A 20,411-nucleotide genomic window follows, 5' to 3' on the forward strand; every position below is an offset into this window, starting at 1 on the left:
AAACCATTTTATGTTGTTGTGGTTGCCCAGTCACTCAGTTGTGTCTGACTCTTTGCAACCCCATGGACTGCAGCATGCCAGCCTTCCCTGTCCTTCACTATCTCCTGGAGATTGCTCAAACTCATGTCCATTGAGTCACTGTTGCCATCCAACCATCTGTCGTCAGGGTCTTTTCTAGTGAGTCGGCTCTTCACATCAGGTGGTCAAAGTATTGGAGCTTTAGCTTCAGCATCAGTGCTTCCAATGAATATTCAGGATTGGTGTCCTTCAGGATTGACTGGTTTAATCTCCTTGCAGTCCAAGGGACTCTCAAGAGTCTTCTCCAGGCCCACAGCTCAAAAGCATCAATTCTTCAGCGCTCAGCCTTTTTTATGATCAACTCTCACATCCATATAAGACTACTGAAAAAAAAAAAATGCAACTCTGCAGATATTGCTGTGGGATTCTTCAGCCACCTATGACAGTTTTTGGTCTTCAGAAGTTAACACAATGTATAGAGAGAAACAGAAATGGAAAACATTAGAAATTGCTTCAGTCAAGATTTGAATATATTTGCTGAAAAGACAGATGAGAAAAGCAGAAGAGAAAAATGGTTTTGGAACAGTTGATCTACCAGTAATGAGGGAAGCAGACCTCATATGCTGTCCTATGAAAAAATAGTAAGATATGTACCAGAAGGTCCATAGCAGATTTGTTTATAATAGCCCCAAACTGGAAACCCCTAGAATATCTATAACGAATAAAATATAAATAAAATTATGGTGTATTCACACAACAGAATAGTCTTCAACACAATAGAGCAAGTATTGATACACAAAACAACTCAGAGACAAAATGCTGAGTGAGAGAAACCAGACATGAAAATTGTGTAGTCTGTACAGAGAAACTTCCAGAAGATTCAAGAACAGTCAAAATGTTTGTTTGGTGGTTGATGTCAGGAAAGGTGGGGGAGGGCAGCATAATTGGGGAGGGGCCATAATGGCTCCTCTAGGGTGCTAGAAATGTTCCATGTTCTGATCTGGGTGATGTTTATATATGGTAAGATTCATCAAATTTTTACATTTAAGATTTATGCAATACATATGTTTATGCACTTTATTTTGTATATATACAGAAATGCTAATGTTTTTTGAACAAAGAAAAAAAAGCACTGTTCTTTACTGAGTGCTTACTATGTGCCAGGTGAAGTGTTAAGCACGTGAGGCTTTAAAAATATTAAGCAATTTGCCACAAGTCACAGGTTCTGTGAGAGAATCTTGACTCAGACCCAAACTCTAAACTCCAAACCTCTGTGCTCCGTGGTCGCCGGTCTCCGGCCTCAGGGCTAATCCACGCTTTGCTGGGAGCTTGCCTTTGGGCCGGCAGGTCCTCCAAGCAGACCAGGTGGGCCGGGGAAGCGGCAACCGTTTTGCCCTAAGTTGTCTATGTATTAACAATAAACCTCTGTTGCAGTATTAACAGGGCTGTTAAAACATTTCCTTTGCTGTTGGCCGAGTCAAGGCCTTGCCAAGTGGCGGGGACAGTGGCCTGACTGTTGAAGGAGGAACAGTGAATGGAGTTTTCAACAAGGCGGGGAGGGATAAACAGAACATGCATTCTTTGTGGGATTTCTTCATGTTTGAAGTTCATTCTGGCCTGGTGCTCTCTAGGGGAAAGAAAACCTCACTCAAATGAGGTTTCAGAACGCATTTCTCCTCCATCTGCTGTTCTCTCTATTTGTCTTAATTCTCTTCGTTTCATTTGTTAGAGTTCTGAAGTTGAACTTACAGACCTGAAGAGTTATTAACATTTAGTGAATGGACACTGATTATCTTAATATTTATTAAGGAGGGGGTTCAATTATATGAATCACAACACTCATACATTCTCATGAAATGGAAGAAAAGAGAAACCCACCCTCACTCAGAGTCCGTGAAACCCTGACTCCTGCGTCTCTGCTTCCTGTCGTCCAAAGGGCTGGTCTCTGGGGCCTGCCATCTGTGTGCTGGAGAATTTCCGCAATCTTGCTCTCAGGAAATTCTGAGAGGAGATTCCCACCTGGTCTTGCTCCAGACAACTCACTTAGGACTCCATCTAGTCGGGCAGATCCTGGAGAAATTCCACTTTCTCCCTTTCAAGTCCTGGAATCTGACCTGACAGGGAGTAGGACCAGAAAATGAGGCTGTAAGGGGCTTTGTGGCCTTCGTGTTACCTTGGGCAAGACCGTCTGTTTCTATGAGCTTCCTGGGATTTTGGCTACAAAGTGATGCTATACTAGGCATACACCAGAAAGGTAATTTGCCTAGAAGAGTGCTTTGAATTTTTGGAGGAAACTCACTAGGGAATGACTGTGATGATGGCCGATTTAATAGAAGCAGCTGGAAGTCTGAGTCTTTACCCTATGCCCCCACACCCGGTTCAGTTCAGTTCAGTCACTTAGTCGTGTCCAACTCTTTGCAACCCCATGAACTGCAGCACGCCAGGCCTCCCTGTCCATCACCAACTCCCGGAGTCCACCCAAACCCATGTCCATTGAGTCAGTGATGCCATCCAACCATCTCATCCTCTGTCGTCCCCTTCTCCTCTGACCCTCAATCTTTCCCAGCATCAAGGTCTTTTCAAATGAGTCAGTTCACATCAGGTGGCCAAAGTATTGGAGTTTCAGCTTCAACATCAGTCCCTCCAATGAACACCCAGGACTGATCTCCTTTAGGATGGACTGGTTGGATCTCCTTTCAGTCCAAGGGACTCTCAACCCCCAACTCCAGATAAAACACATACTTAGTGACTTTATTTTTTTTACTTGGTGTAAACTAGGCTTATAAAGGACTAGTCTTCAAACTCTGCCATGTTCCAAAACTCAGCTAAATGTAGGGCTTTAAAATGAGTCCTGGTTGGAAATGGATAACCTTAATAAAGGTGACCAAAATCCTAATTTTCCGAAGCCCAAATTGATTCCTGTTGACATAAACTCAAATTGCCTTTCGTTCACAAATTCAGTGTTTCAGAAATGTATGGTAGAGCCTGGTTGTCTCCCTATTACCTGGGTCGGCATGGCCCTGGGACTCTAATGGTACATTCCTTCCCAATCTGGGCCTGCCGCCGTTTCTGCCACCTATGTCTTTAATTACACTGGGAAATCCTTAAACTCTCTGTCCCTGTAGGCTCCAGGCAGCCCAGCCAGTCTACCAGCTGGGCCCAGAGTTGAGCACTAGTTTTTATCTCTGGGCTAGGTCGCTGGTCAGGTTGTGTACCGAGCGTTCTTTTGTTTGTTTGTTTTTCCTTTTTACCGCTGCTCTAGGATATTTTTTATATTTATTTTATTTATTCAGTTTGCTTTTGGCTGTGCTGGGTTTTGTCGCTGTGTGGGCTCTTCTCCAGTTGCAGCGAGCGAGGGTATTCTCTAGCTGTGGTGTGCGGGCTTCCTGTTGCAGCGGCTTCTCTCTTGCTGCAGAGCACAGGCTCCAGGGCATGCAGGCTTGGGTAGTTGCAGCACTTGGGTGCAGCAGCTGCGCTTCCGCGGCTCTAGAGCGCAGGCTCCATCTGAGCGCTGCATGGCAACTTAGTTGCTCCACGGCACGTGGGATCTTTCTGGATCAGGGATCGAACCCGTGTCCCCTGCACTAGCAGGGAGATTCTTTACCACTGAGCCACCAGGGAGGCCCTCTAGGATAATTTTAAAAATCAAATGAAAGCAAGCTATGTTAAGTCTGGGCCTAAGGAAAACATCTCAGCACAGGCCTCTGACCAGAATCTGGAGTTCTGAACAGAAATGATGTTGAAGTCTGACTGGTTTTTGCTCCTTCTCCCTTTGTCCAGTAGGTGGCACTCCTGAGCGAGGCTTCTTGGCTGAGGTGGTGGACTCAGTCCAGACTGGGCTCCTACGTCCATAACAGGTGGACGACTGGGAGTCTCTGCCTTCGATGGGGGGGTGCGGGGGGGGGGGAGGGTACTGCCTGTCCCTGTCATCTGAGGCGGGGGTGAAGGCACTCAGATGAAAGGAAACACAGTGACACCCAGTGACGTTCCGAGAAAGGGGTTGCAGTGGTGGTGGGTATCTCACTGGAGGACGAGGACTCTTGCTATTCCAGAAACTACATGCCTCAAGCTCCTGTGGGCAATACTGTTAGATCTTCAAACAAACATTGAGTTGATCTAGAACTTTCCATTCTGCCACTGCTAACTAATCTCTTCAACCTAGACTTTACATCCCTCAACCACCGTCCGTCAGTCTCATGGCCCCAAAGCACCTCATAGGGAGAGACTGACCTCTTTCTTGGGGTCCCGGGCACCATTTTGCTGTCATTGAGGGAAGGGGGATGGGTTACTGGGCTGTTTACAGAAGCCAACTGGCTTAGGAGGGAAATGTTTAATTTACTCCAACTCCAGACTATTGTATAAACGACTTTAGTCAAACAGCAAGTTGCTTTCAAGTTGCATAACTGAGAGGGACCTCAGAGAAAACCATGTCCAAGGAGCTCATTTTGCAGAGAAAGCAACAGCAATCTCAAGATAATACCTTGATCACTAATGTTTAGTGATAACTATTCGGCAACAGTTGTGTTGTGAGGGGCTGGTGTGAAAAGTTAGTGAGGTGGGGAAAAGCCATGTTCAAGTCTCTGTATGCTCTTTCCTGGGGCTTCCTGGGTGGTGCAGTGGTAAAGAATCTGCCTGCCAATGCAGGAGACGTGGGTTCCATCCCTGAGTCAGGAAGATCCTGTGCAGAAGGAAGATCCTTTTCAGAAGGAAATGGCAACTCACACCAGTATTCTTGCCTGGGAAACCCCATGGACAGAGGAGCCTGGCAGGTTACAGTCCATGGGGTTTGCAAAGAGTCGGACACAACTGAGCAACTTCAGTTTTCTCCCACACAGTGGTTTAATAGTGAGGGAGAAGAGTGAGTCTCCAAGCCGTCCATCCTGATGGAGGAGACCGCATGACTGGGACACCTCTCCTTCCTCCTCACTAACCCAGCCCCTGGGACAGTGGGGTGGCTTCCCTAGTTGGGAAGGGTACTGGTCATGCTCAGCCCTGCCTGGGTTTGGAGGGTTGAGGAGCCAGCACTCTTCTGGGGGCAAGAGACACCTACCTCAGCTCTCTAAGAGCTCCACTCCCACCCCTTCCAGCGATCACAGCTGCAGACCCCTCTAAGTCTGGGCTTCATAAGTCTCTCTCCGGCTGATCCACAAACAATCTGGCCTCTTCCCACGGTACAGCATCCACTGAGTGTGCGTTCGCCTGAGCTCCGAGGCAGCCCGGGGTTGCTGCTTGGCGCTTGTCCTTCATGGAACATTTGATTGCCAGGCATCTCCAAGGTCAGGAGCTAAAGTTGGCAGAGGAACTACTGTTTCAGTGGTTTCTCCCTCCTCTGAATTACTTTTCTTTTAAAAATAAGTTTTTAAACATAAGCCCTCAATTCTATGCCAAGCCACAGAGTTCAATTTAGCATTTTGGGGTAGCTATTTTAATTTCTTTTTACCTTGTACACCGGAGCATGCTATCAGGACAGAGCACTGAGAGCTCTGGGCATTATTCTCTTGTGACAGATGTGACTGAAAGGACATGAAATATTTCTTTTAATTTTCCTTTTATAGACTCAATGACTATTTTCCTTTACAATAATCTTATTTGTTTCAAGGTGACGCCATCTCTCAGAATATATTTTAAAACACCTCTTGGAATTTCCAGAAGACTGTTCACAAGCTTATACTAGAAAAACAGGGTCATTATTTTATTATCTCATTTTTTAAATAGATGAAACTTTCATTTTTTTTATTACCTTAAACATTTTTTTTTATTGGAGTATAGTTGCTTTAAAATGTTGAGTTAGTTTCTGCTGTACACCAAAGTGAATCAGCCACACGTACACACGTATCCTCTCTTTTTTGAATTTCATTCCCATTTAGGTTACCACGGAGCACTGAGTCCCATGTGCTGTACAATAGGTTCTCATTAGTTATCTATCTGATACATAGTCGTGTATACATGTCAGTCCCAATCTCCCAATTCATCCTACTCTCCCTTTCTCTCCTTGGTATCCATGCGTTTCTTCTTTACATCTGTGTCTCTACTTCTGCTTTGCAAATAGATTACCTTTTTCCCAAATCAAGTATAATTTCAAATTTTCTTTTAAAAGTTTTAAGATTCATTCTTGAGGCTAATGAAAAGCAAGGTAGTTTCTAAAAGCAATTTTCCACACATACATTCTGAGGCAACCTTAACTGCATATGTAGGTTTAGGAATTTTGGTGTAAAAATACAAGTCCCATGGCTGTGGTGATGAACTTCATAAACTTAGACTCTCTTCCAATTGTTGTGCCAGAAGCAACTTCATTTGTCACGAGTTTCTAGCTCTGACTGCTTTACTTAAAGAGGAATTAGGAAAGCAAGCCACAGAGCAGATCACTTGGAAGTTAAGGAGATTAATCTTAAATAAGTTGAGAAGAAGCCCAGGATACTTAAATCAATGCTATGGGACACTTTTGATATTTAGTATGTTGCTCTGTATTCATCAGGAATGGGATAGGAGGATGGAAATTGGTGATCAGTAAATTAGGGACCACAGGCCCTGTGTACAATTGCGTGGGCTGTACACTGCACAATGTCAGAGTGGGTGTATGGACAACGTAGAACTGTGTGGACCACAGCTATAGCGCCACCCTGGATTGTCTGGGTGACAACCTCCAAATGAACTGAGAGAGACGTGTGATGACAATGGAAATTCTAAAATTAGCAAGGCCTGGTTAGAAAGCTTCCTTCGTCAAGAAAGTCAGAAAAATTCTTAGAGTTTGACAGTTAAAGGGAAAGTTTAACACAGGACCTGGCTGTGTGATCGTTGTAGTTTAGGGGTTTGGGGCCTGGACTTGGGGATCCCACAGACTTGAGTTTGATTTCTGACTCTGTCACTTAGTAGCTGTGTGACCTTAGATGAGTAATATACGTTTTCATCAGTTAAAAAAAAAAAAAGAAGAGCAAAGGGTCCCAGTAGGGTTGCTGTGAAGATCAAAAAAGATAATGTCTGCAGAGCACTTGAAAATGTGCCTGGCACAACACAACTGTTTAATAAATGCAACCTGGTTTGATTGTCAGAAGTTGGAGAATCCACTTCCTGTTACAGGGCCCCTGGACTCAGAGTCCACGATCCTACCAGCAGTCCCCAGGCTGCTGGTGGTCCCACCTGAGATTCCATTTTTTACAAAGCACTTTCAAGAGTGCATTAAAAATTATCTCCGTGGTGGCAATAGAACCAGAAAATTATACAGCTGGTGGTAACACAGATGCAAACACAGAATAGAACCAGACGTCCAACTTCCCCAGTGGTCAGCCAATGGCAGAGGGGGGACACGAAACTCATCTGGGTCCTGCCTGGAATCTGAAGGCTTCCTGTGTGATTCAGATGATGGCCTTTGCTTTCTGATTATTCAAACATCATCAGGCGCCCCATAGAGAACTAAAAAGAAGAGGTCACCAGGGTTGGGGAATAGGGACTGCAGAGAAGATAATAGTTTCTTATCAACATGCCTTGCCTGGGCAGCCAGAAAATTTGTTTGAGCCATGAAATAATATTTATTCTGCATGCCACTGACCATGCTCAGCCTTTGATCTATTTCTCTACTGGAGATTTTTTTTTTTTTTCCCAAATTTTAACTCCTTCTGCTTTGAGGGTAACAAGCATGCAATGAACTCAGTGTTGAATTCAGAAAGGAATCAGAACATTAACTATGCCCACTGGCCTCTGAATCCCTCCATGCTGGTCTCAGGGTCTCCTCTGCAGATTCACCTGTCCATCATTTGGATAGAAAGGTAGCATCTCACTGGGTTCCAGTGAGGCTCCTTCCGAGCCAGGATGGTTCTGTATCAAACACCCAAATGAGGGCAGTCTGGCTAAATCCAAATAGTGATTGCATTATTAAACATTTTTAATGATATATCATATTTAACCCAAATGTATCCAAAATATTATGTTTTCATATAATCAGTATGAACATGATTATCAATAATATATTAATGATATGTTGCTCCTGATAATATATTTAAGATACTATTTATATTTGTTGTTGTTGTTCAGTTACTCAGTCGTATCCAACTCTTTGCAACCTCATGGACTGCAGCACGCCAGGCTTCCCTGTCCTCCACTGTCTCCTGGAGTTTGCTCAAGTTCATGCCCATTGAGTCAGTGATGCTATCTAACCATCTCATCTGGTATTTTCATTTGAAAGTGAAAGTGAAGTCGCTCAGTCGTGTCCGACTCTGTGACCCCATGGACTATAGCCTACCATGCCCCTCCACCCATGGGATTTTCCAGGCAAGAGTATTGGAGTAGGTTGCCATTTATCTTTGAAGTCCAGTGTGTATTTTATGGGCTTCCCTGGTGGTTCAGACAGTAAAAAGTCTGGCTGCAATGCAGGGGACTTGGATTCTACCTCTGGGTCAGGAAGATCCCCTGGAGAAGGGAATGGCTATTCACTCCAGTGTTCTTGCCTGGAAAATCTCATGGACAGAGGAGCCTGGTGGGCTACAGTACATGGGGTCATGAAGAATTGGACACGACTTAGTGACTACCATTTACCTACAGAATGATTCAAGAGACCAGTGCCTACTGTTTTGGACTGTGAAGTTATAGATGAATAAACAGAGACTTAGGGATTAATGTAACTTCTTGCCTAAGATCACTTAGCCAACACTTTGCAGAAGAAGAAATTCAGGCAGATTGTCAGTTTGACATGTAGGCATACATAGATCATGACTGAACTTTATTTTTAGACTCCTTCTGAAACAGGCTTTATCTCAAGAAGGTATTTTTGTGTTTCAGTTTCCTAAATGTGTTTCTGGATAAGTTGGACATGGGAAAGTGATGAAGATAGGACCTGGAGTAACTGAGATTTCTCAGCCAGGAAGCCTGGCGCTGGCGGCTGGTATGTCCTGGTCCACTTATCTCAAGAGCCTGCAGGTTTGAGAGGAGTGTAAGGAATTCCCTTTGGAAGTGCATGAGACAGAATCTGCTTAAAAGATAAGGACCTGCAGAAACACAGAGGCACGTGCCTTGGAGTCATTGGGCAGCTGCCCAAGAAGTTGTCAAGGTCAAGGAAAGGAGCCAGATTTCCTGGAGTTACGTAGGTTCAGCTCTGTAGCTGCTCTGGGCCCTCCTCAGAGTATCACCTGCTTTTCCACGACCCTCCCTCACAATGGTCAGGATGCGTCGTGAGAATAGTTATCCATGCTGGAAACTGAAGCAGTGGACCCAGAACCCCATGTCTTATTTTACTCTTATAGACTCGGCATGACCATGAAAAGCTACTGTCATGCTATGAGCTTAAGCTTTTTTTCACTCACAAAATGGGACTAGTGATGCAGACCTCAGAGGGTGGTTGGGAGGATTAACAAAAAGACTCTGAATCACTTGGTATTGTACCTGGTAAAAGAATAAATGTCAACAACAATAAGTGCAGGGGCTGGGAAGAGACTCACAACACACATACTCACGCACAGAAACTCACACACATACATACTCACAAACTCACATACATACACACATAACTCCACCACAAACTCACACTCACAAACACACACACAAAGATACACACACAACCAACCTACAAACACACATGCACACACACACACGCACGCAGAAATTACAAACACACACAGACTGATACACATGTGAACCCAGGTTGTCATTGTATTTGGGGGTGCTGATGTAACATAGTATCAGTTACTTGCAGGCTGATCGAGGAACCTGGGAGCTGGTTTACACACAAAGGGGGTGAAAAAGCAGAGGTCCCTCTATCAAAAGCAGATAAGCCAACAGAATAGCCTTGCTTGCGGTTTGCATTCAGGCCAGAGCTTTGCTGACTCCTGGCCCAGCTATGAGTTCCCCTCCTATTGGCATGGCGAAGTCAGCCACTCAAAGGTGCATAAAAAAGGCAAAACAAATTCTAAAGGAAATACCACAGTGGTTACAGCATGTGTCCCAAGATCTCTGAAACTTCGTCTGAAGCTGTCTTGGTTATTCATGTGGTTTGTTGGTCACATAGACCCCTGTGCTGTGCTCGGTTGCTCAGTCCTGTCCGACTTTTTTCGACTCCATGGACTGTAGCCTGCCAGGCTCCTCTGTCCATGGAATTTTCCAGGCAAGAATATTAGAGTGGGTTGCCATGCCCTCCTCCAGGGGATCTTCCTGAGCCAGGGATCAAACCCAGGTCTCCTGCATTGTGGGTAGATTCTTTACCAATTGAGCCACTAGAGAAGCCCCACATAGACCCATCCATCTTTCTAAAACATTTTCTCAACCATATTTTGGGTTAAAAGCTGGTCTCAGTTTCTAGACTCTCTAGTAGTTCTCTAGTGTTGGTTGCTCAGTTATGTCCGACTCTTTGTGACCACATGGGCTGTAGCCCACCAGGCTCCTCTGTCCGTGGCATTTCCCAGGCAAGAATACTAGAATGGGTTGCCATTCCCTTCTCCAGGGGATCTTCCTGACCCAGGGATCGAACCCAGGTCTCCTGCATTGCAGGCAAATTCTTTACCAACTGAGCTACCAGGGAAGCCTTCCTAGACTCTATATGGAGACAAATCAACGGCCTTGCTAAGTAGGTGAGTCTTCCTTCTCGGCCAGAATCTGGAGAAGAACACGTGTGCTGGCGTCAGACAGACCTGCTTTCAAACCCTCACTCTATGGCTTATATGCTTCTCCAGGCAGATGAGTTGTGCCTCTCAGATGTGGGTCCCTACTCAGCGGAGTGACTAAGACGTGTACAGTTTAGGTGATAGTCTAAGGCTCAGGTTCTGGGGTTAGACATGCCTGGCAGTTCTGCTCCATGACTTAGAGTTGTGTGACCTCTAAGTGTCAGTTTTCTCTCCTGTTCAAGTAGCATAATCATCTTTCTCTTTTTGGCTTACTTCACTTCGTATGATAAATTCTACGTCCATCCATGGTGCTGTGCATGGCATTATCTTGTTATCTTTTATGGCTGAGTAGTTAACCATTGTCTGCATGTACCATATCTTCTTTAGGATGGACAAGCAACAAGGTCCTACTGTATAGCACAGCCAACTCTATTCAGTACCCTGGGATAAGCCATGATGGCTAAGAATATTTTTAAAATGTCTTATGTGTATAACTGAGTCACTTTCCTGTACAGCAGAGATAGGTACAACATTGTAAATCAGCTATATTTCAATTAAAAAGAAAAAGTAAAGGAGCGTAATCATCCTAATGGGCTAGGATTGAGGCTGGCCCTAGTGGACTGCATATGTAAGGCACTAGACACAGACTGGGGCATATAGTAGGTGCTCAGCAGAACTTTGCTGTTATTGGCACCAATGATGCATCTTGTACATATGAAATGCTCATGAATCAAATTCTTCCCCCACACCTGTGCTCGCTCTACCCCAGTGTAACCAACATCTCTAGTTCCAGGTCAAGCCAGGGCCTTACCCTTTCACTCATTTTATTACTGAGTGCCCTCCTACTTCCTCACCCATTGGGTAAGAATTGGTCCAGAACTGACCCAGAAGGTCAGCTCCTCCAACAATGGCCTTTTAGGCAGCAACTAGAACCTTGAAATGCTATTCTCTCTGTTCTGTTAAGGTGTTAGGAGACAAAGGATCTTAGAATTGTACACCTGGAAGGAACAGACATTGGCGATGATATGCGAGGAGGTAGAAACCACGGCCCTGGGACGGAGTGGTGCATCCAGAGTTGGTCCAATCAGCAAGGTTGCTGAGTCCGGGCTGTGTCCAAGGGCTTCTCTGATGGCTCAGATGGTAAAGAATCTGCCTACAGTGCAGGAGACCTGGGTTCTATTCCTGGGTCAGGAAGATCCCCTGGAGAAGGGACTGGCTCTTTATTACAGTATTCTTGCCTGGAGAATTCCATGGACAGAGGAGCCTGGTGGGCTACAGTCCATGGGGTTGCAAAGAGTCAGACACCACTGAGCACCTAACACTTTTACTTTTTCACTGGGCTGTGTCCAGATTTAGTCAGTGACTCCTTCTTGCTGGCTGGGAAATCTGAGAGCATTTTGTCATGCTGCTGTTGTTAAAACAAACCCCAAACCAAAAAAGCTTGTTGTGGAGTCTAAGGAGCAATAGCTCGAATCGTTTATTTATTATAAAATAACTAGTCCCACATGCTAAGAATTGCTTTTAAGATTTCAAAATTAGACAAGACCTAGTAATATATCTCCTTCAGTATCAATATCGATGGAAGGTTTATTATTTTAAATCAAGTTGTAATTTGTTTGGGAAGCCCTGTCTAACATGCACAGAATATCTATCCCAGCAAACCCGGTGTTGTCTCACCCTGATGGAAAGGGTTTGGGAGGTAGCATATTTGGGAAGTGGCATTAGCATTGATGAGTGAGGCCAGAATGGACAGGGAACAGGTCAACTTGTTCATCAGTGGGTTTTATGACCTCTCTTGCCCTGAGTGGAGCTTAGCTTTTTAGGTAACATTCTGGGCTGGCCCATGACCTTGGTCTCACGTGGGTGTCATGTGACCTGCAAGGCAAGTGTCACCATTCCCAGAATATCCTCTGGGATATTTGCATCCTCTCTGGCAATGAAAGGAAATTCACCACCATGACTGGTCTGAATCTCAGCTTCTTGGGGGAGCCAAGAGCACAGAATGTTCCATGCAAGCTGGTTCAGGAAAACACTCCCTATGTTCTGCCCTCTGGGGCTTAGGAGATGCCCTGTCATGAACCTTGCAAAGTTCTGGTGTCAAAGTTCAGTGCCTGACTCCCCCAAATGAGAAATATTCAGACAGCATGGAAAAGTATTTTTCAAAAAGACGTAGCATTTCATTTCCCGGTGATAACTACTGTTAACATCTTGCATATTCTTATAGACTGTTCAAAATGCATACATACAAATTAACAGAAGGGAAATTTTACTATATTTCTCCTTGGTAATCTTTTTTTTCCTCTCATACTGTGAAAACCATTACAAAACAATGTCATTACTTTTAATGACTGCCTAGAATTCCTTTGGTGTGTTTTTGACTGATAACCTCTTTCAGTTGTTTCTAGCTTTTTTTTAAAATAAAAAGTGCTATAATTGATGAACATCCTTTTTAGACACATTCTTGAAATTTTTCTTGGGTCAAAGGGCAAGTCATTTAAACTTTTCATACATTGCCAAATTACCCTCGGAGTGGTTAGAGGAATTTCTACTTTCACCAATCATAGGATTTTCTTTTTAAAAATGACACTATAACAGGATGAAAAGACCAGGTGGTCTCTACCCACAGTGAAATGAAGGTTCTTCTTCAACTCCTTAATTCTTCATCTCAGTTTTCATTGAACCTCACCTCCAATTCAGAGATCTGGCAAGATTTAGGGGAATCAAGATTTTCTAAAAAGACCATAACTTGAGCAATGAATACAGAACTCTTTATCATAGATGGAAATTAATGGGAAAACAGTATCAGAGTGAGAAAAACCACAGACAAGCAAACAGAAAGGAATGGAGAAAGATTTTCTACAAATGATCATTCTCTTTGTGCTGTTATAAAATTAGGTACTCCTCAGGCAGAAATTTTATCATAAACTAACACTAACTCTAATCCTCATAGTCAATCATTCTTCTTTGTCCAAGATAAGACAAGATAATGTATTAACTGGAGGTTCCAGAAATATTGTGATAGCCCCATCAGCTGTACACAATCTGATTTTCTAACGTACCACAAACATTTGGTCTTGTGGGCAATACCAGGGAATTCCTCTGAGAATCTGAATAAAGATTAGAAAATTAGAATTTCAGAAAAAGGATTCAGTCAATAGATAAGGAGAGTAATAACCCAAAGAAGTTCCTGATCTTCAAAATAATTAGGTTCAAAGGAGGTTTATTTTTATTGTTTGCCTATGATCACAGGAAGGTTTCAATAATAGTAATAAACCTGCTGCCTGAGATGTGTCTACAATTTTAACTCCACAAATCATACTCACATGGACTTAAGAAGAAAAGGACCCTGGGAGGCTCTTTACATTTAGATAAGTAGGAAAATGCCATTCCTGTGATAAAGGCCTGGGGACTTCCTTTTAGGGGCAAAGCTGCTGGTCCCGATGGGACCCTGTGGAGCCCAACTGTGCACAGAGATAGAGGCAGTATCTTCTGCTTCCACAAGTGTCGTGGGAGATTGCAGAGGTATTTACCTCCTGAGGAAAGGTTCTTCAGATTTTGTGGGAGGACACCCTTACCAGGCAGCTCATCATTCCCTGAGTGTTGACCTTCCTGGGCTTAATCACGCCCCCAGAATACTCACACCTATCGGGGAAACACCTGATCAGCTCCAGCTGACAGAGATGCCAGGCTGCTCTCCCAATGCTGGACATACGTAGAGAGAGATTACCATGTGCCTTCGGTCCTTATCAGCACAGGGTAAGTGCAGGTCAGAGACCACTTCTTCTCTCTGCATCTCCACCTCCTCTGTCCTTTGGCATAGGTGATCCCATCATAACAATCAGAGGCACCTCTGTGTTTAACATCAGTCACATGGAGCCAAACCCACACACCTCATCAGCTCCCCCATCACAGACGGTCCCCCGCGTCAGCCCTTCACCTCACAGAGCGCCCCACTGCTTCTCCCTCCCTCCCTTCAGATTTCTAGAAGCCAGTTCCAGAGAACCTCAGCAAGTTCAGTGAGATCTCTCCATGCACATGACAACCAACATCTGTTCATTCTCGCTATTTTCCAGGCACCATGCTAGATCCTGGGGACAGTCTCTTTCCTCAAGACGATCTAGTTAGAGAGATAAACACACATGGAAATAATTTTATATTAGTTACCACAGACATGGGCTCATCTGTCAGGAGTTTACCATGTGGGTGCTACCATTCCCAAAATACTATGCTATGTTTCTCCGGATAACTGGGTAAAGAACTTTACCTTTTAGGTAATAGGGAGTGAATGACTGGTCAGGTTTTAGGCATGGATCTTTCAGATGGGATGCGCCCAGTATATCTAAGGACAAAACTGTGCAGGAGGATGGGAGCCTTTTGCGCTAATCCTCCTGGAAGAGCATCTGTACCTACATGAGGGTTTTGGCTGTCCCAAGAGGGAGTAGATTTGGGATGTGTTCAGGAGGTGAATCAAAGCATTCAGTGACTGTTTAGCAATGTGGTGGCACAAGGCGGGCAGAACGAAGCGTGAAGAGTGAAGTTTACCTGTGGCCAGGTGAGGCAAACAAAGATCCTGCTGCCACCGTCTGAGACAGAAAACCTGGAAGGAGGGGTGTGCTGAGTTTGACTTACTAATAGCTACTGCAAGGGAAAAAAAAATCACAAGGCAGTGGCCCTTAGGAAGTCTGAAGCTCAGGGCGATGAGATGTGGCAGAGAAATCTGGGATTACCCATCTCTTACATGTTAACTGCTCGTAAGTCTAGGAAATTAGGTGAGCTCAGTCAAGGGAAAGTATAGATGAAAACAAAGCTAAGGACCAACCCTCTGAGAATACTACTGTGTAAAGGCAAAAAGAAGATGAAACAAGTTCAGGAAATGCAGGGCCCTTGAGGGAACTCAACAGAGTGTTTCCAGAAGCAGGGAGAGGTCAACAGTGTCAAGTGAAGTGGATGTTCAATAACATGAAGAGTCATCATTACAGGGACTTCCCTGGTGGACCAGTGGCTAAGACTCTGTGTTCCCAAAACAGGGGTCCTGGGTTCGATCCTTGGACAGGAAATTAGATCCTGCATGCCACAAGGAAAATCAAAGACCTTGTGTGCCACAACTAAGATGCAGTGCAGCCAAATAAATAAATAAATTTTTATTAAAAAGCCATCATTAAGAAGGTCCTTGATATCCTCAGGAACAAGGGTAGACTTGTGGGAGGGGGGAGGTTACTGAGACGGTGAGTGGTAAGGGATGGCTTGAGGAATAGGTGAGAAATTCCAGATGGGAGACAAAAAGTGCTCCACTCTTCCTTCGTGAACTTTGGTTGAGGAGAGAGTTGTTATAAAAATGGGTAGAGAAGTCAATGGAACTTGATTATGTTTTTGGAGAATGAGAGGAGATTGAGTTAAACAATTTTATCAGCCCTGGGGTAACTCGGTGAGGTTGGAAAGAGGGGGAGGAGGAGGAAATGGCAAATACGGATGAGAGGAGGGTTGGGCAGGCCCAGCAGGAGGCTTGAGTTCTGGAGGCCGGGGTCCCGTGATCTTGAACAGGACGAGGCAGGTCTCATGATCTGATTCTGGAAGGAGGCTGAGCCTGGTGTGAAGGTGGGCGAGTTTGTAGGTGGGGAAGGGCCAGAAGCCAAGGAGATTCACACCCAGAGGCCTGTCTGGTGAGAGGGGAGGGAATCAGGGTCATGTTGTTTTGCCCCAGGGACGGGAACACACAGGACCTTGATCCTAAGGTTTGGTGCCACTAACCCATGGACGTGAGTTTCAACTCCAGAAAACTGGAGGGAAGCAGGAAGACTTGAAGTGGTCCTGAAGGGAATCTGGAAACATCAGAACAAAGTGAGGCCTGTGAGGGACCATCAGTGACAGAGCAAGTCTGGGCTCAACTGGCTGCCAAGAAGGACATGGATGCCCCCCTCCCTGCCCCAAGGGGGTAGGTGAATAAACCAAAAGGGCGGAGGAGAAGAAAACTCAGAGCCCTTGTGAATGTCTGTGTCAAAGACGAGAAGAGACAAAGCAAGGATGAAGACTGCCCTGGTGCCTGGGGAGCTGGACCATAATAAGTAGGGGAGGGGCAGACACAATAAAGATGTACTTGTTTATTTCTGTTTTGTTCCGCTCTGGCCTTGCTATTTGGGCAGAGTCAAGATTCGTTTCCCTGAGCTGTTGAAGTTGGAGGATGGAGAGGGGTATAAACATCCATCTGTCTCTCTCTCTCACCCTTAAAGATCTGCATGAAAGGACATTCCATGCCCTCCTCCGTCATGCATTCTGCCGCCTCACATCCTTCAGGAATTTCCATCCAAGTGTCAGGCTTCAAAAGGTCCATGTTGGAAAATTATATTATGGAGTTCAAAATGAAAAAGAGAGACAGAGGAGGATTCATGTCCTTTCTGGGGGCTTCTAAATCCTCTCTGGCTTTCAATTGGACATGCTAGTTATTCCCCGACCCCTGGAGGCATGTCAGAAAGTCATTACCCAGTTTTGATGCGCTGAGGCCAATGTCTATTGTGTTTCTCCCCAGACACGGCTCCATTTAGGAGGCCAGTGTGGTTAGCCCTCCTTCCTGGTATGCATGACTTTGCACACACATCCATGTAAATATGTGGGAGAATATGTATGCATTCAACATGAGCATCAACTTTCCTCTTTATGAAATTATTTGAAAATTTGAGGAAGACTAGAGTTATTAAAATTCAGTTTCCATAAACAAAGTCAGGGTTGCTAATGAGGAGTCCAGAGATGTGACTCAATCCTGGTGACCACAGTTCTGCAATAACTGCTGAATTTTGCAGTGTTTTTGTGTGTGTGTGTGTGATTGTGGATGTTGTTACTCTCCACTTCAGTCTCCGAAGATCCTGAGTCTCGTTTCCTTCACAGCACTTGCAGCCCTTCTCCGCAATATCCACCATTTCAGTCAAGAAACTAACACAGCTATATGTATGTCAACTATACTCCAATTTTCTTTAAAAGGTGTTTTTCAGAGTTGGGGGATTAATACGAAGATTTGAGGTCAAGGTTTTTTGGTTTCATGCCTCTGGTGAGAGATGCTTTTTGCTTCTGGTGGGTCTAATCAGCTTGGGTGAACCAACCATCTTTCAGGAACTGAACATTTCATCTCTTTCTTTCTTTTTCTTTCTGTGATACTAACACAGAAGACTTGACCTCACCTCGGATACGCACAGAACAAGGAACCAGCTGTCTATACGCACCAGAGCTGTGGAAACTCCCCAGAGAAAGTCATGCTGTTCCTTCCCAATGTGTCTTGGGTCTGGGGCATATACCACCTATTTATAGACAGTTCGAAGGTCGCCTAACTTATTTACAGTGGAAATTTCCTACAGTCCACTGTGAGTTCTTTAGTTCTCTAGATGCTGCCTTCCACTCCTTATTATTATTAGCAGGACAAGGGAGGGAATCTTGCCTTCTAACTGCACTTCTAACCTGTCAAACCTGACAGAATTATCGGGCCTCCTAGTGGTCAAGGTCAAAATTATCTACTATAAAATTGCTGTTTGCTTGGGTCCCCACTATGTTCCACTGGGAGGCAGGTCGAGTTTCCTGTTCAGTAACTTGTTTTCAGCAACTCAAGGGCCATATTTTTTCCAAGGCCTGAAGATTCTATATGAACCAGATACAGCAACCCAATGAGAGGTCCAGGTCAGTATCAGCCATTCATTCATCCAATCCATATTTTTGAAGCACCTATTATGTATAATAGGGCTTCCCAGGTGGCTCAGAAGAAGCCACTTGCCAAGCAGGAGAGGCAGGTTCGATCCCTGGGTCAGAAAGATCCCCTGGAGAAGGAAATGTCAACCCACTCCAGTATTCTTGCCTGTGAAATCCCATGGACAGGGGAACCTGGTGGGCTATAGTCCGTGGGGTTGCAAAATAGTTGTACATGACTTAGTGACTAAACAACAACAGCAAATTATGTATAATCGAGGACAAAACAGAAAAGAGTCTTCTCTCTTGGGATCATCTCACTTTAGCTTGGAATTTTTGAGGTTGAAGCCCTTATTTACTGAGCACCCACTGTGTGTGTTATGCTGTGAAACACTCGAGATACAAAAATGATCCATGCCATTCACCTTCCAGGAGCTCACCAAGAGCTTCTAATTTCCCAGCAGTGTTTGTGTTTCAGTATCTCTTCAGAGGCTTCCCTGAGGCCTCTCAGCTAGTAGCGAATCTGCCTGCGATGCAGGAGACCCTGGTTCAATTCCTGGGTTAGGAAGATCCCGTGGAGAAGGGATAGGCTACCCACTCCAATATTTTGGGGCTTCCCTGGTGGTTCATCAGGTTAAAAAAATCTGCCTGCAGTGTAGGAGACCTGGGTTCGATCCCTGGGTTGAGAAGATCCCCTGGAGGAGGGCATGGGAACCAATTCCAGTATTCTTGCCTGGAGAACCCTCATGGACAGAGGTGCCTGGCTGGCTATAGTCCATGGGATCACAAAGAGTCAGACATGACTGAGCAACTAAGCACGGCACAGCATCTCTTCAGAAGGAAAATGACTCATAGAGGTCTACTTGGTGGCCAAATGCAATTTTGCTTTATCTTTTCATCTTCATACCTTCTAATATATCTCCATGAGAGTGGAAAAATTCTTATGGGAATTGCATAATTGAATTCTTATTTAGACTAGCAAGAATTCATATGTCTGATGATTAAAGTTTGGATGTGGCCTAAAATTTTAATTTTGAAGATGGCACTGACATACTTGTTATTAGATTAAACTGAATTTAATTAGATCAAGCATCTCTTGACATAAAGAAGGAAAATCCATTTTCTTTAAAAATGTGGCAATTTCTAGGAAACTGGCCCTATAATCCTAAATTAAAAGCAGGTTTCTACAAGTTGGACTCATGCCTCCTTTAGTCCTTGGTATTGTATTTGGTGTGTTTAGTTAGTTAAATAATGGTAACAGAAGAAGGCAGGATGGATGATGTTAAATAAAGGGAAATTTAAGAGAGTAATTATGGCATTAACCTGGGCCAGAAGGTGAGGGTTGTAAGTAATAAGATATCTGCTTTTTAAACAAGCTGCTATGTCTCCATTTGGCACTGACCCTTCCTGGATAAACTGTATATTTTACTCCATTCCCATAGGCAAGGGAAATTGAACCAGGAGGTGGGTGTTGGGAAAGACATTTATAGGTTCTAAAATATCCTGCATGAAGTTACTTAACTTCGTCTTTTAAGTGAAGGTGTTAAAATTCAACCAAAACAGAATATTATAATAAATTACTCTCATATGGGGAGGTACAAAAAGCTTGGTGGCTCTAAGAACCCACTGCATGAAAAATCTACCTGATTGTTCAGCGGACACCTTGGATGGAAAAAAAAAAACCCAAAACAACCCACAGGGGAATCCTCAAAGCAAATGAGCCTTGGGAGCTTTCAATTTGATTTTAAAGAAATGAATAATGGAGCTCTGCTGGCAATGCTAGGAGGGCTGCTTCCAACGATGACTGAGATGATTACTCCTGGAGAGTCCTGCCATGTCCCGAACTTCCACCACAGGCAATGGTCGCTTTCCAGAATGTTGATGAAAAGAGACAGAGAGAGAGAGGTTGATTCTACTCAAAAATTTCCAACTGAATCATCTTCTCTAAGTGTCTTCTCTCCGGACCCTTACTTAATTGAAAAACTCAGTCTCCTACAGTTGCTGGGGGTAAGGACCGGGGCATGGGATAGTTAGGGAACTGGGAATAGACATGTACATGCTGCTGTATTTAAAACAGATAACCAGCAAGGACCTACGGTATATAGCGCAGGGAACCCTGCTCAATGTTATGTGGCAGCCCGG

Source organism: Ovis canadensis, chromosome 13, assembly GCF_042477335.2.
Source record: "Ovis canadensis isolate MfBH-ARS-UI-01 breed Bighorn chromosome 13, ARS-UI_OviCan_v2, whole genome shotgun sequence".
Lineage (NCBI taxonomy): Eukaryota > Metazoa > Chordata > Mammalia > Artiodactyla > Bovidae > Ovis > Ovis canadensis.